Source organism: Bombus affinis, chromosome 15 (genome assembly GCF_024516045.1).
Source record: "Bombus affinis isolate iyBomAffi1 chromosome 15, iyBomAffi1.2, whole genome shotgun sequence".
Classification (NCBI taxonomy): Eukaryota; Metazoa; Arthropoda; class Insecta; order Hymenoptera; family Apidae; genus Bombus; species Bombus affinis.
The window spans coordinates 1,111,211-1,125,329 of NC_066358.1; the positions used below are offsets into that span (position 1 = coordinate 1,111,211).

At 29.6% G+C, this 14,119-nt stretch overlaps 1 protein-coding gene across 8 annotated transcripts in view; it reads left to right on the top strand.

Moving 5' to 3' along the window:
• LOC126925022 (octopamine receptor beta-2R-like) overlaps positions 1–14,119 on the top strand; it is a 543,796-nt gene that overhangs the window by 510,841 nt on the left and 18,836 nt on the right. The window lies entirely within an intron of this gene.

Genomic DNA, 14,119 nt, shown 5'->3' on the forward strand with positions numbered 1-14,119 from the left:
TAAAACTCCATAATATATTCATAAATAATGTAAACAACATATCAATTTATTCTAATTCTAATAAGATAGATTTAAATTGTAACGATAATGTAAGAAATAAAGAGTTTCATAACTACTTTTATTAAAGAAAATTCTGTACAGAATAACGTGAAAAATTCAAGTATCACACTTTTTAAGATGAAATTGAGAAATAAATATGTATTTACTAAGAAGAAGCAAGAAAAACGTGATAGTATATATACATAAACTAATAATGTTCTTCTCATAGTAACTTTATCTGGAACTAATTTTGAACAATTTAGAAATGTAACTTTCCAACTTGTTGTTTCATCTATCTTTATCTGCAACTGTCCCTAAAGATTTAATTCCTTGATATGTATCCCATTTTACGATCTTGCATTATTATATAAGATTCACGCACATACGGGTGGTTGGTAACTGGTGGTACAAGCGGAAAGGTCGAAAAAAAGTCGAAAATATAGAATAAAAATTTCTCATTTGAGGTTTTGTTTTCGAGAAAATCGACTTTGAATTTTCGCTCGGTACGCAAGCACTTTATCATGTCTCGTTATAACGGATCTCACTATAGATCGTTGTCTCGATGGATATTATCGCAGTTTAAGTTTGTTTTTGCCGTAACGGAAAATTAGGAATACATAATGAAATAATATGAAGTAATCATAAAGTTTATTATTACAAAAATTACTGAAAATTTTTCCCATTCTGCCGAACACATACAAATGTAAATGTTGAAGAGCAAATACTAAAGGACGTTTTGGAGTGCAAGTGCAAGAAACCTTTCTTTGCGGTATAATCTTAGTTGCTTCATTTATTGTCACTTTTTATTTTGCTTCTTTTACTTAAGAACTAATAAAACCTAATTATAATTAGGACGAATAAGTTATTATTAACTAAGTAACTGTGGCGGCACTCGACAACAAATATCGCCACTCGACACTAAGTAGTAACGGGCACAGTAGCGCAGTTGTTAGCGCCAGTTGTCCTGTTTTGCGACCAAGTTTTCAGGACAGAAGTGGAAAGAAAAAAACAATATTGTACATAAGCACCGCTCTACAGCGACTTAAATTTAAGTTACAAGTGTAAACCTAAAAAAAAAAAAAAAAAGAAAATGTAATATTGCATGGCTATGTCGTACCGTCGTGTATCGTACTTTTGCCTGAACCACCTTACAACCGGAATTCATCGTTTATAATGGAAAATACAAATATGTAATACACAAAAACTGGTAAAAATAAAAAAAAAATAAAGCAGTTGTTAGCGCCTTAGGTTACGGACGTTCGGGATCCCGGTTCGATTCCCGGCGCCCGTGATCCGATTTTTCTTCCACGCATCAAAATAGAAGAATAATTAACAGTACCTCAGCAACGACATCTACAGTCGGCAGCTACAATCATCACGGACAACATAATACCACCTCATAACGAATAAGAAACTCATCGTATATAATAGCGCACGTTATTTAGGATGTTCCATAGAGAATCTAAATTCTATAAGTTTAAGAAATATAAGGAATAAAAATAAGTGGACAAGGAACAAAAGTAAGTACATACTAATAAAGTTTAATCAAACAAATGCTAATGTTATAGGTATTAAAGTTCTAGTTATTATATATCTTTTTAATACATAAATTATCTAGTAAATGATTGAAATTAATATTTATATGTTTGTGTAAACAAGCTGTATTTAACGAAACTTTGTTCGCTTATTTTTGTCCTTCACTGTATGTATTAATAATTTATATAAAATTTTGTGGCGGTAAAAGCTTATTTAAAAAGAGAGTGTGAAAAATAGTGTCATCAGAGACATGCTATACATTTTTAAACAAGATGCAATCAAATCACCCAAAATATTCTGAACACATTTACCGTACCTAAATTTCCGAAACGCCTAAGGTATCGCAAACTTTTTTCAAATCTTGGAGGACATAGTTGATATGGAAGATAGGGAGTCACAAGAAGGAATATAAAAGGAAAGAAATGAATGTTGCACAGGTTGGCGTAGCTGAAGTGCGATCATTTTTTATGAACAAGCGACTTATGTCGTACGAAGCGTAGTAAGCTACAAGTCTGGATATAGCGAAACTTGAATAAATTGGGTGGCGTTACGAACCAGACACTGCGAATTTATCACGTCGATGTATGTACTTTATCAAATAAAATTAGATTGTAAACGTCGCTGATTTTCGTGTTATGAGCATTCCCTGTAATCTTCGCACGGATCATTGTGGACTTGGAACGTATTTTCACGACTAGAATGAACAAAGTAAAATAGATAAATATAATGGCCAGCAACCGAGCTAGGAGAAAGCTTGAAAATGAAACAGAATATACATAGTGAAAATTGTATATTGACTGAGAATACTTGTCTACTTGCGAAAAATTTAAATGTGCAAAAATGTAAAATATGTATTTGAATACTTACTGTAGAAAGCTTTCATGAATTTATGATATGTGTTACATAAACCTTTTTGAAATTTCATGGCCATTGAAATGAGATGAGGTCATGATTGTTTGGTAAAATTTGAATCCAGTCTGAAAATATGTGTACTTATAGAAGTTACTAGTTATATACTTGTATTTAGTGAATATACGTTTAGTAAAAAGTTAATATACAACACGAGTACATAGTCTTGAATGTATAATTAGTCCTAAAGGTTTGAATTGAGGCTTTTAAAATGAGTTCTATTAATATAATGTATAATTGATCGTTTATAAATATCTGCTTGTGTGACTACTGCCAAGTGTTTGTAGTTTTTATGTACATTTTCCTATTTGTTTCACAGTTTACCAATGCAATCATGATAATCGTTTCTTACTAAAGTGTTACTGAAATTTCAAAATGCTTTGTATAATTTTGTATAAATTACAAATTGTTTGTATATTTATACAAAATTTTCACGTATTCAAATAGTTTTGAACATGAAGCATCATATGTACATAATATAGTAAGGTACATATATATACAGTACCTAACGTAAAGTACTCATTACATAATAATATTAGATTGTACAATAAATTCATTGGCATTTCTTGAAAAAACCGTCAAAATTTGTTACTTTTATATAATATTTACTTAGTCAACAATGTACGTATATTTTTATTCTGTTAACCTTTTGCAAGGAATTGAGTAACTTATTTATTTTATCACTCCATAGCTTTTGTATTTATATGAAAAAATTCCGATATATATATATATTTTTACATGCTTTCAATTATTTAATGATTATTTGTTAAAAAATAATTACTAGGTACTCCAATATTTGCATCACGGCAAATATTCCAATAATCTGAAATGTAGGTATATCGAAAATCTTAAACACGTATTTTCGCTGTGTCATAAAAGAAATCCGTAATCTCATGTATATAGCGTAATAAATAGTTCTTTTGTTTTTCTTCCAGTGCCATTACTAAATGATGCTTGTAAGCAATATCTATCCATTATTTATGTATGTTATTTATCCTATATTGTCTATTGGAACTAACATAAGCAATGATTTAATAATACTCAAAATATGACATAAATGGGCGAATAAGCTCACTGCATATACTAATTCTTTGCGCTGGAGGACTTTTTCTACTGGAGTTGCAGCACGGAATGCCGTGGCGACTGAGAGCGCAGAGGGCTCATTACCATCCCTTTTTTAAAATTGCGTTCATTGTGTTTAATTTCAATAAAAGTATACATACTGATTAAGAAATTCCATAAGATACCATATGTATATTCCTAAAATACTAATTAATGCGATTGTACCCTGTACATATAAGGAAAGCATTAACGTATTTATATGTCATATGGAAACAAATATTTTGAAATATAGTTTAATATTAATTCTGTAATATCCAATATATGAAAACTATGACAAAAAAGAAAAATGTTCTGTATTCTAGTTGTGTATAGTTGTTTCTGGAGAAACGATAAATGAGAATGCGAGACAGAATCAGATTTCGCGAAATGCAGCCAGGCGATTGGGTACGTTTCGAGAAAATCGAATTGCACGCCGCGCGAAATGGAGCAAACGGATCACGTGTTGCGGACGTTGCATCCTGCAATTGCAGCAATGAATCGCGTTTCAATCGGAAGATAAATTGGTATCGATCGCGGCCTTTCCCGCAGGGTGACATTATCAAATTTTTCCTGTCCGTAGCAACGATCCATTTTTTTCCTTGGCACCGGTCGCGTTAGCGGTTTATCGGTCTATCGCGGGAATCGAAACCAATGGCGGATCAATTGGAGAAATATTACAGTGGAACGTGTACTGTTTTCTCTTGTTCGATTCGCTTCAGTTTGATCCACTTCAGTTCGATTCGATATTGATTTGATCTAGAGTGCACCAAATTTTTCTAACGCAACTGTTTCGAATAAAAAAAACAATCAGATATTTTGATAGTATAACCAGTTCCGTGGGGTTCTGGAATATTCCGTTATGTTATAAATATGTATTGTCGTAATTACAATCTGAAATGAGACGTTATATAGTGCCTTATTAATATACATTATATTAACGCCAAGTGCCTTATTAATAGATTGCAGATTTTTATAGATTTATGATAGAAGATATATAAATGTACAGTATAATGCATATAGTAAACAGAAATATGTAAAATATCTAAAAGCCGTACCATAATATTGAATGATGGAAATAAATTTTCAATTATATCAGATTTCTTTAAATATTTTAACAGAAATATGAATTTGCACAATTATTAAGAATTTCATATCAATTTTCGATTAGATTTAAGAAAAATGCAGCAATTGCATCAACAGCATTACATACATTTTATGTTAGGTCATTATTAATTAAAGGAATGCCATAAAATAATTATGGAATGATAAAAGGAAGGAAATTAATATTCAGGACTAAAGAAAAAATATTCGTGTATTTGTTATAAATGAAATACAATATTTTAATGTGTAGTATAACAAAAATTTGGACAAGAACAGACTTTTGAATGAATAGAAGAAACATGAGAATTATAATAGTAATTCCTTTTTAAACCAATCAAATCCATGTGTAATAAAGATTAATACGACTTTCTTAAACGGTTCTACACTTCTTTCTTTTTATAAAGATGCAACGATTTTCTATTGATTTATAGAAATAGCTTTATTGTTAAGGGTATTGCTATTGTCACTGTCATGTATATATGTCACGTTACTTTACACCCAGTTGCAAACTCAGTCCTTTGGGGTATAATTTTTCTTTCTCTTTTTCTGAATTGTTCTCCACGGCCCAATTAATTTTTACAATGAATAGAATGAGAGATAACGGATGATATACGAGAGAACTTCACTTATTGAATATATATATGTTTTATATTTTAATCTATTGATTGTAAGAGAATATTATACAATACCTGATTTCAATTAATGTTAGCATTAAATATCGATAATAATTATATCAATGTTACATATTATAAACTGCATGCTGCAATATTCAGTTTAAAAGTGTAAACTACGGCTTTAGATATATGGTAATATTGTCTTGTGTTAAGTCCAAAGTAAGGCTGTAAAAGATAAAATGGTAGAGAGAGAAAATTCGAACAGAAATAACAAGCGAAGAAGAAAACACTGAATAGAAACAGTATAGTACAGTATAGAACAGTATAGTAATAGAAATAGTAGAAGAATTTGGATAGAGATAAGTGTGTTTCATATGTTCTTTAAAGTAAGAGTGCTTTTCCTTACATGGAATGAAAACAGAATATGAAAATCAGGAAAGTTGGAATGAGTTATGCATATTGGGATTTGGAGAGAGAGATTCTGTCATGTCAATGGAATGCACAAAAATGGTAGTAGGAAAAGTTATTTATACATTATAAATATTATCATTGTTACTAGTACTTAAAAAATTAGTTAAAAGCTAATTTGAGACAAATAATCAGACGATTAAAATTTTCTAATCGAAATTAAAAAACATAGTGTCCTAAAGTTTCAAAATATTGATTGTCCTATTGTTGCAATCACTATTTTTGATTATCAAATGTGTGACTACTGCAACTTCATTAAAGCTACGAAGCTAAACCTCCTGAACAGAACAGGTATTTAAAGATCACTCGGTATTGCATCAAATTCCACAATAGGAAATCACTATTTTGTTTCTTGCCAAACGTGCAGCAATATTATTGGCACATATCGTTAGTTTTCAATGAAGCATCTTTTTATCAAATTCTATTCATTTCACTTTTATAGTATTGATCTTTGGTAGTCATATGAGAGAGCTGCTTAGTAAATGGTATGAAATCTAATATACTTCAATTAAATCAGTTAGGATGTAAATATTTCATAACAGATATGTATAATGCTATAACAAATATGTACAGTTTGCTAATACATCTTGTAGCTACGGTAAAGATTCTTTACCAAATATTTTTCTTTATCAAATAAAGAGCTGAATGCCTAAACATTTCCTTCGTTCTATTTCTTTCCATAAGTAAACTCTCCAATTTTCTCCAATTTATTAAATTTTTTCTACTACAGTTAAAATTTTGTCTTATTCAATTTTCAATTTATATAACTATGATAGAAACAGCGAGAACAGAAATGTCGGCTAGCAAACCTAGCTTAGACCTAGCACTGTCTGATACGTGGTCTAATCTTAGCTCGACGCTCTTTTAATCGTTCTAAATGAGGGTTATGATTTTCCTCGTGTGCAGCATACGAAGAGAGGTGGCACCCTCAAGCTTCGTTTTCGTCGACATCTTGTCAAGGCCACGTTCTCCAATGTCGCCCCAGGTGGCGCGTATTACGGTCACCGTATTAGAATGACTGTCAGCGTTATTTCTTAGACCGCCGGAAGAAAGAGACTTCGTGGGGAATATGGCGGCTTGATGGCACGTCTTGAGAAGATAAATGGACACTCGAGCGACACTCCGTTTCTGTGTTTTCGTTTCAGTAGATTACGTCGAGAACAGCTATCCAGTTTGAGAAGCAAATAATATACAGAGAAACGTTACTCGATCCTTGTTATGTGTACGTACACGAGTAGTTGATAATTTATCTGCTTTTATTTGGACATTTATGTGTGGAATATTTTAGTAGGATATTTGTATTAGTACGCAATAGTAACTTAAAACTTTGCATTTATATATTATAAGATTCCGGAAATTTTGGGTGATTCGTTATTTCCATTATTTAATTTGGATGTTTAATTTATCTATTATAAATTTTCAAAAATCTTAAGCGATTAATTGTTTTGGTTATTTAATTTTTATCTTTAAAGAGCCTATAGCAGATACTTGTTAATATAATAATTTACCAAATTAAATAACTTCGTTTATTTAGATAAGATAAAAAGAATACAAATTATTTAGACAGACCTTTCAAAATATTAACTTCGGAAATTTTAGTAACATACACTAAATACATTAAATGTATGTTTAACAATGCATTAAATATATACTTGAATAGAAAGATCACAGTCGATCTTCGATTCTTAAATGTCATGAAAACGATTGAAGACAATCGATGCAGTAACGAAACTACTCAAACAATAAACTATATGACAACTTAAGTATTTGGATGATAGCCAATTTCCATTATATAACATTGTCTACAACAATACAAACAATATGTAAGGTGTACTTACTTATAAATACTTTGTCATGGTGCGTAATATGTGAAAGTATGCGATGATATTATTTAGTACATCTTACAACATTTGTTTCTATTATTGCAATAATATTCCACTAATGCATTCTATTAATGCTTTAATGGAATAATATCATAGTACTAATATTACTAATCTGATATAAATAAAGTGAATACAAAAAATGGTATAGGATATTCGATACATCAGATATGTATGTAATTGCAATCGATTAATATAACAATGTTATTACGACAAACAACTATTAAATGTTTAAGCTAGTTATTTACATATAAGTTACATATAAATTACATATAAGTTAGTTACATATAAATGTTTAAACTATGTTATATATCATAAAGTATTTTATGTTATATAAACTGAAGTTGGAATCTACGATTAAAGTTCATGATCTAATTCCACTGGTATGTGTTATAGGTATATATGCGTGTACAGGGTGTCCCAAAAATCGCGGTACAACAACAAAATCAGGTGGTGTTCCTACATGCAAAATAGGTCGAAAAGAAAGAATAACATTTTTCCATTTAAGGCTTTGCTTTTGAAAACCCATCAGGTAACCGTGTATTAACTGAATGTTTCAAAATATGAAACTTTTGTTTCTACTCGTGTCATTCTCGCATCATTAAACATGAAGAATGCCACGATTTGCTTCCTGTTCTTGTTTTTATCTTATCTCCGTGATATAGATTATTGATTTCTTTTATTTAATTTGAATGGTTTCATAAATAAGGATAAGATTGGTACTTTTTAAGATTCATTTTATTAATCAAAAAGCAAATTATGACATTTTCCTTATTTAATAATACAGACACGAGCAGAAATCGAAGTTTTGTAATTCGAAACTTCCTGTCAAAACATGGATACCTGATGGGTTTTTAAACTCATGTTCTTCGAAAACAAAGGCCTAAATGAAAAAATGTTATTCATCTTCTTTTGACTTAGTTCTGCATGTAAAATCAAGCCGACCGGTTACACCATGATTTTTGGGGTAGTCTGTATAGAAAATTTTACAAATTATAATTCAAATAATCACTTTATTTAGTTGTAAAAGTTATATAAAATCGTAAGAACCGTTTTTGCAATAATGTTAATAATAATTATTAAATTGCGGATTATTTTAATATATAATTATAATAATGTTTTTTTTAGGTAATTGTAATAAAAATAAAAAATTAAGGTAATTGTAATAGTGGCGTTAAGATTATAAATTATTTGGTATGGAACGTTTCTTTTTGTTTAGGAATGGTAAATATCTGAAAAGGTAGACAAGTACATTATGTTATATTTTAATAAATAAATATGCATACTTATGGATATACTTATTATATAAATATATATTATATAATACTTATTATATAACAGTTTATATGAAAAATAAAAATGTGCAGGAAAATTATAATTCATTATAATGCAAATGAAAAAATGTCAGAGTGACCACAAAAGTATTATTAAATATTTGCTATTCTATATCGTATATCGTATCGTAGAAAATATTCAATTTTTAAATCTTATATCAAACACATTGCTGACATACTTTGTATATTTTGCATGTATAAAAATCAGTGATTTAGAAATAATAATAATTATTATATATCACTTTACTATACTATTTTGGTAATTGTAACATAGTAGGAGAAAGATATATATTTAGTTATACTACTAATTATGTACTATTATTAAGAAAATTACTGTACATGAGGAATTAATATTACTAAACATCTTTACTCTCATTACTAAACATAATTTTCTTTGAAAAGGATGTCCCATTTTAATATATAAGTGTAAATTGTTGGTAAACTACCTGCTGTATAAAAAAGATGTTCAGGCAGGCATTAAATGGTTTCGAAGGAGACATAATGTGGTCTAATTTTTCTGGAAAGATAAAGGTCATATGATGTTGACATACGTTCAAACACAATCATACAAATTTTAATGTACCAATTGATCTGTTTTCGCAATCCCTATAAAAAATTATTAATCTATCGTATCGAAAGACATTTTCCTTGTAATTTATATCATAGGTTTTACAAAATGAAAATTAAGATATCTGGTATAATCTAATGGTTTTTCGCTTAAATAAATTAATATCTTTGTAAGGCTAATAATTTTTTATATGGAATGCCAAGATTGAGCGATTTATATATTAAAAACTGTACTATTAATACATTTAAGGAAACGTGTGTCACTATCATGCGACTTTTACGTATCCATTTACAGAGAAACTAATTATGTGGATTGAAATGGGACACCCTGTATGTAACAAGGCGCTCCAGTCGTCTTTATCTTTATTCTAAAATAAGCGACGGCAATCGTATCACGAAAATCATATCACCATTACTTCAGTTCTTACTCACCACCCCTGATCACTATCCGGCGACCTATTACGCGAGGATCCTTGCTCAAAATTATCGTAAAACTCGCGAGAAACGTGACCCGGTAGAAGGCCAACAGACAGGATGTCGCATCGAAGGTCAAAACCGTAATCGAAGCTGTTGGTCGCGAATCCCTGGCGGGGTTGTCGATTTCACGGAGAAATAAAAGTGGCGTTCTCCAGGCTTTCGGCGTAATGACGGTGGTTGGGCAGGAGGAGGGTGTTGTTTATCATCGGTAGTGCCGGCTCCACGGCGCTAGCACGGCCACTGTCGGAATAATTGACCCAAATATACCGCAAAAATAGCAGATCATAAATTACATGGACGGAACGGGAGTGCACTTGACACGGCCCTGTCGCGACACAGTCAACGAAGCCGGAGACGACAGACGACGGCAGCAGAAAAAGAGGGTCCCATTCAAGGTTACTCATTCTTCCGGCGCGTCCTCGTTTCGAGTGGTGATAGTCGGGAAACTAGCGCCGCAATGGATGCAAAGGGAAAATCGGGGAAATGGTTGTTGATTCTTTATCGATTGTGTCTTCAAGGATTTTCAGACAGCAATTCAGAAACTTAGGAAAATTATCGTCGTTTTTGGAGATAAATTAAAGTTTTAAGTTACGTGATCGATTGTTTAGCATATTATAATCTTATTGTCACCCGCTTTTTACCAGTTTAATGTTGCTGTTCAAGAAAGTTTCCATTATTGCTATGATTCGGAATGGTTTTCATAATCTGATAAAGTGAATGTGTTTATATTCTTTAGATACCATTAGATTGCAGATTTTTATACATTTATAGGAAATTTGAAACTAGAAAATTGCACAGAATGCGCATGATATTAAAAGATATACAAAATATTCAAAGTATAGTGCTTTCTATAATATTTGATACTGTATTCTTAATTATATTTATTTTTAGAAATATGAATTTACATAAAAATTTGCAATCTAGTTATCACAATGCCCTTCGAGTATCATTTCGGATCAATATAATAAATCAAAGTGTTTTTTTGCGACTTTAATAAATTAAATAAATCAAAATATCTTTTCTTTATTATATATTAAAACTTATTTGTGTTTATAATTCGTGAAATTTTGAAGCTCTCCTCATATTCGTTTTTAAATAGAGAGAATGGTTGTTTATTCTCTATTGATTACATATCAGTGATTTTGAGAGAGTATCTAATTAAGTAATTTAGGAATCTTTTAATAAAAGGTGTGGCATTTCTTAACAATAAAATAAACTTTTAACGACTGATGAATTCTTTTAAATTATTATTGATTCCATAACATAATAACTTTATGTACGTAGAAAGTTTACTCTTACTGAAAATTAGAAGGAAGTACTAAATTTTAATAAAATCTATTCTGTAATAATACGAAGATCGTTTATCCAAATTAATACATATGCTATTCTAAGAAAAAAGTGAGTCACTATATTAAATATAATTTATGATTGGTTCAGGTATTATAATAGTTTTATAGTTTTATAGAGTTTTGTGTCTAATTATTCATCAATCTATATTCTTGTTATTATTTATAAAACACTTTGGGAAATTATATTTGATAATTTCAATATGTTTGATTTACCTCAATCCAGTGACAATTTATTGTTTTGCTAAAATCAGTACCACTAATTAAGAATTTAGGACATTCATTCGTCCACTTATTCTTCGATATAGGTAAAAGTGATTGTTGAACTAAACAACGTAATAGTACATTATATTCAAATAATATCATATATTTCGATTTATAGGTAATAATGTTTTTATAATAGCATTAATTTATGATTTGATCTTCGATAGTAGTTAATTTGAATGTTTTATATGATATAAAATCTTCCATTTCATAATTTGCTTACTAAATTTTACAAAAATTTAATAAACATATATACATAAAACTCATATTCTTTGACCTCATCATGTTTTAAGAAAAGATTCAATTGTAAACGAGAAGCTGTTTTGATAATATAATAATTTTGCAAAACATAGAAAAATAGTATAATTAGAAATTAAATGGCGGCAAATGTATCTATTAAAAAGTTTTAATTCATACATAATTTTTTTAGAGCATTATATATTTAATGAATGTAATTTTCACGTGTTAACTGATAAACATTTTGAATATCTAATTATTTCATTATATTAGATTTTATAAGAGTAAATTCTTGAAATAGAATTGTTTAAGTAAAATAAAGAACATTTTAAATTTTTTCTAAATGTTACTTAAACTAAAAGTTATAGGAAAAAATGATTCACATATTCTGATCATTCATGCCAATACTTAAATTTTAATATTAATGCACCTGATTGATAATTGAGGATAGAACAAAATTTGATAATAATATTTCATATATATTGATTTAATAAGTAAGTAAATAGCAATATATAAAACTCGGACGTCTTCCAAACGCGACGCTTTAAAAAAACCTTCTATGGAAAACAAAACATTTTTGAGCACATCTATTATTGTGTAAAGATGTAACAAAATAATATAATTGAAAATTTCCTATCGAATAATACCAAATATTTCTTAAGTGAAAAGTTTTCAAGATTTAAATTTCTATCAACGATTTTACAGAGATGATATTCCGTGAAAACATTCGAAACAATGCAAGCAATTTTATCGAATGCCATCATAGAACTCGAAGAATACAAAACTTGGAGCAAATAGATCTGCTGGCACTGTATTAGTGCCATATAGATGAATAAATTGAATAGTCCGAATGATTGTAATGGATTGAGTAGATTAAGCAAGTAGTACAAACAAATCGAATAAAGTGGGTCGTCTAGTGTGCTTGATATCTCTCTTGTGTCGAATACCTCAATCGAGTCGACAAGAACTTCAATATCACGTTAAAATACCGTGAAACCGTTCCATTCAATTCGCTATTCGTGTTACGAAAGTCGTGAGAGCTATGTACACATAAATCCTAAAAAACGATTACTTTCATCAAAATTTCTTCTCTATAAAAATGCAATTCAATCAATTGGATAGATGATTGAAAGGATGGATTTTCATTCATAATATTTGTAAAACCATAAAAATGCCGAAAATTTGAAATAATTGGAGACAGAAATGAGAATTACTCATGTTTGATATATTAAACTTTAGAAATTTGTTGTAGTCACGTATACAGAATATTAAAAAGTAAGGTCTGACATTTTAAGATCTTACTATTAGAATGCACTTTGAGTGAAATGAAAAATTCTTAGTTAACATCGAATTTAAAGCCAATTTTTTTTACAACTGATCTTAGTTATCTAATATTGAAACTAAAATCAATTTTTTTTGCAATAAAATTTAATTTTATATTTAAAAGCAATTTATGTAAGTCTGATAACAATGCATAAGGTGTAAATGAAGTAAATGTGAAAATACAGTCATTAATCATCAACAAATATAAATACTACGGAAGAACCTAAGTATTAAATAGATATTTCCTTCGGACGGCGCGCGTCTAGCGTTGACGATCGCTGTGGACGGAATACTTTTTCGTTAGACTGAACTCTGTTGATTGACTATTCAAAGCTCAAATCGTAATAAGTTATAGTAATTCTTTTGCACGAGATTAAATGATTCAAGAGCGTTATTTTTTAGTTATTTTTAATTATTTATTATAAACATTGAAATTTACAGTTAACTAGAATTTGGGTAATAAACTAGAAAACAATAAACTAGAAAACTAAATTTAGTAAATATAACACAAGTTAATAATTTAGTTGTGTGTGAAAAATTCAGTGCTTGAGAAAACTAAAAAAACCAGATATAGAGTTTTCTTACAAGTGGTGACCACTTCAACAATAACGAGGCATTTGTTTACTGCCGTAAGGAATGCATTTATATTTATTTCACACAAACGTAATAGTATTACTTCTGCGTAGGTGTTCGGAAAACTTGAAAAACCCATACATGCGTCCTTAGCCCATGCCGGGCACTTACAGAAAACGCATATATATGTCTTTAGCCCACACCGATAGCTTTCGCCAGACACCTATATGCGCCCACAGCACTCAAAGGGTTAAATATTTGGACGACTATTTCATTCTGGATATTTCATGTACTTTATGTACATTCTATATACTTATCCATTTTATATATTTTATATCGCGGAAATTTTT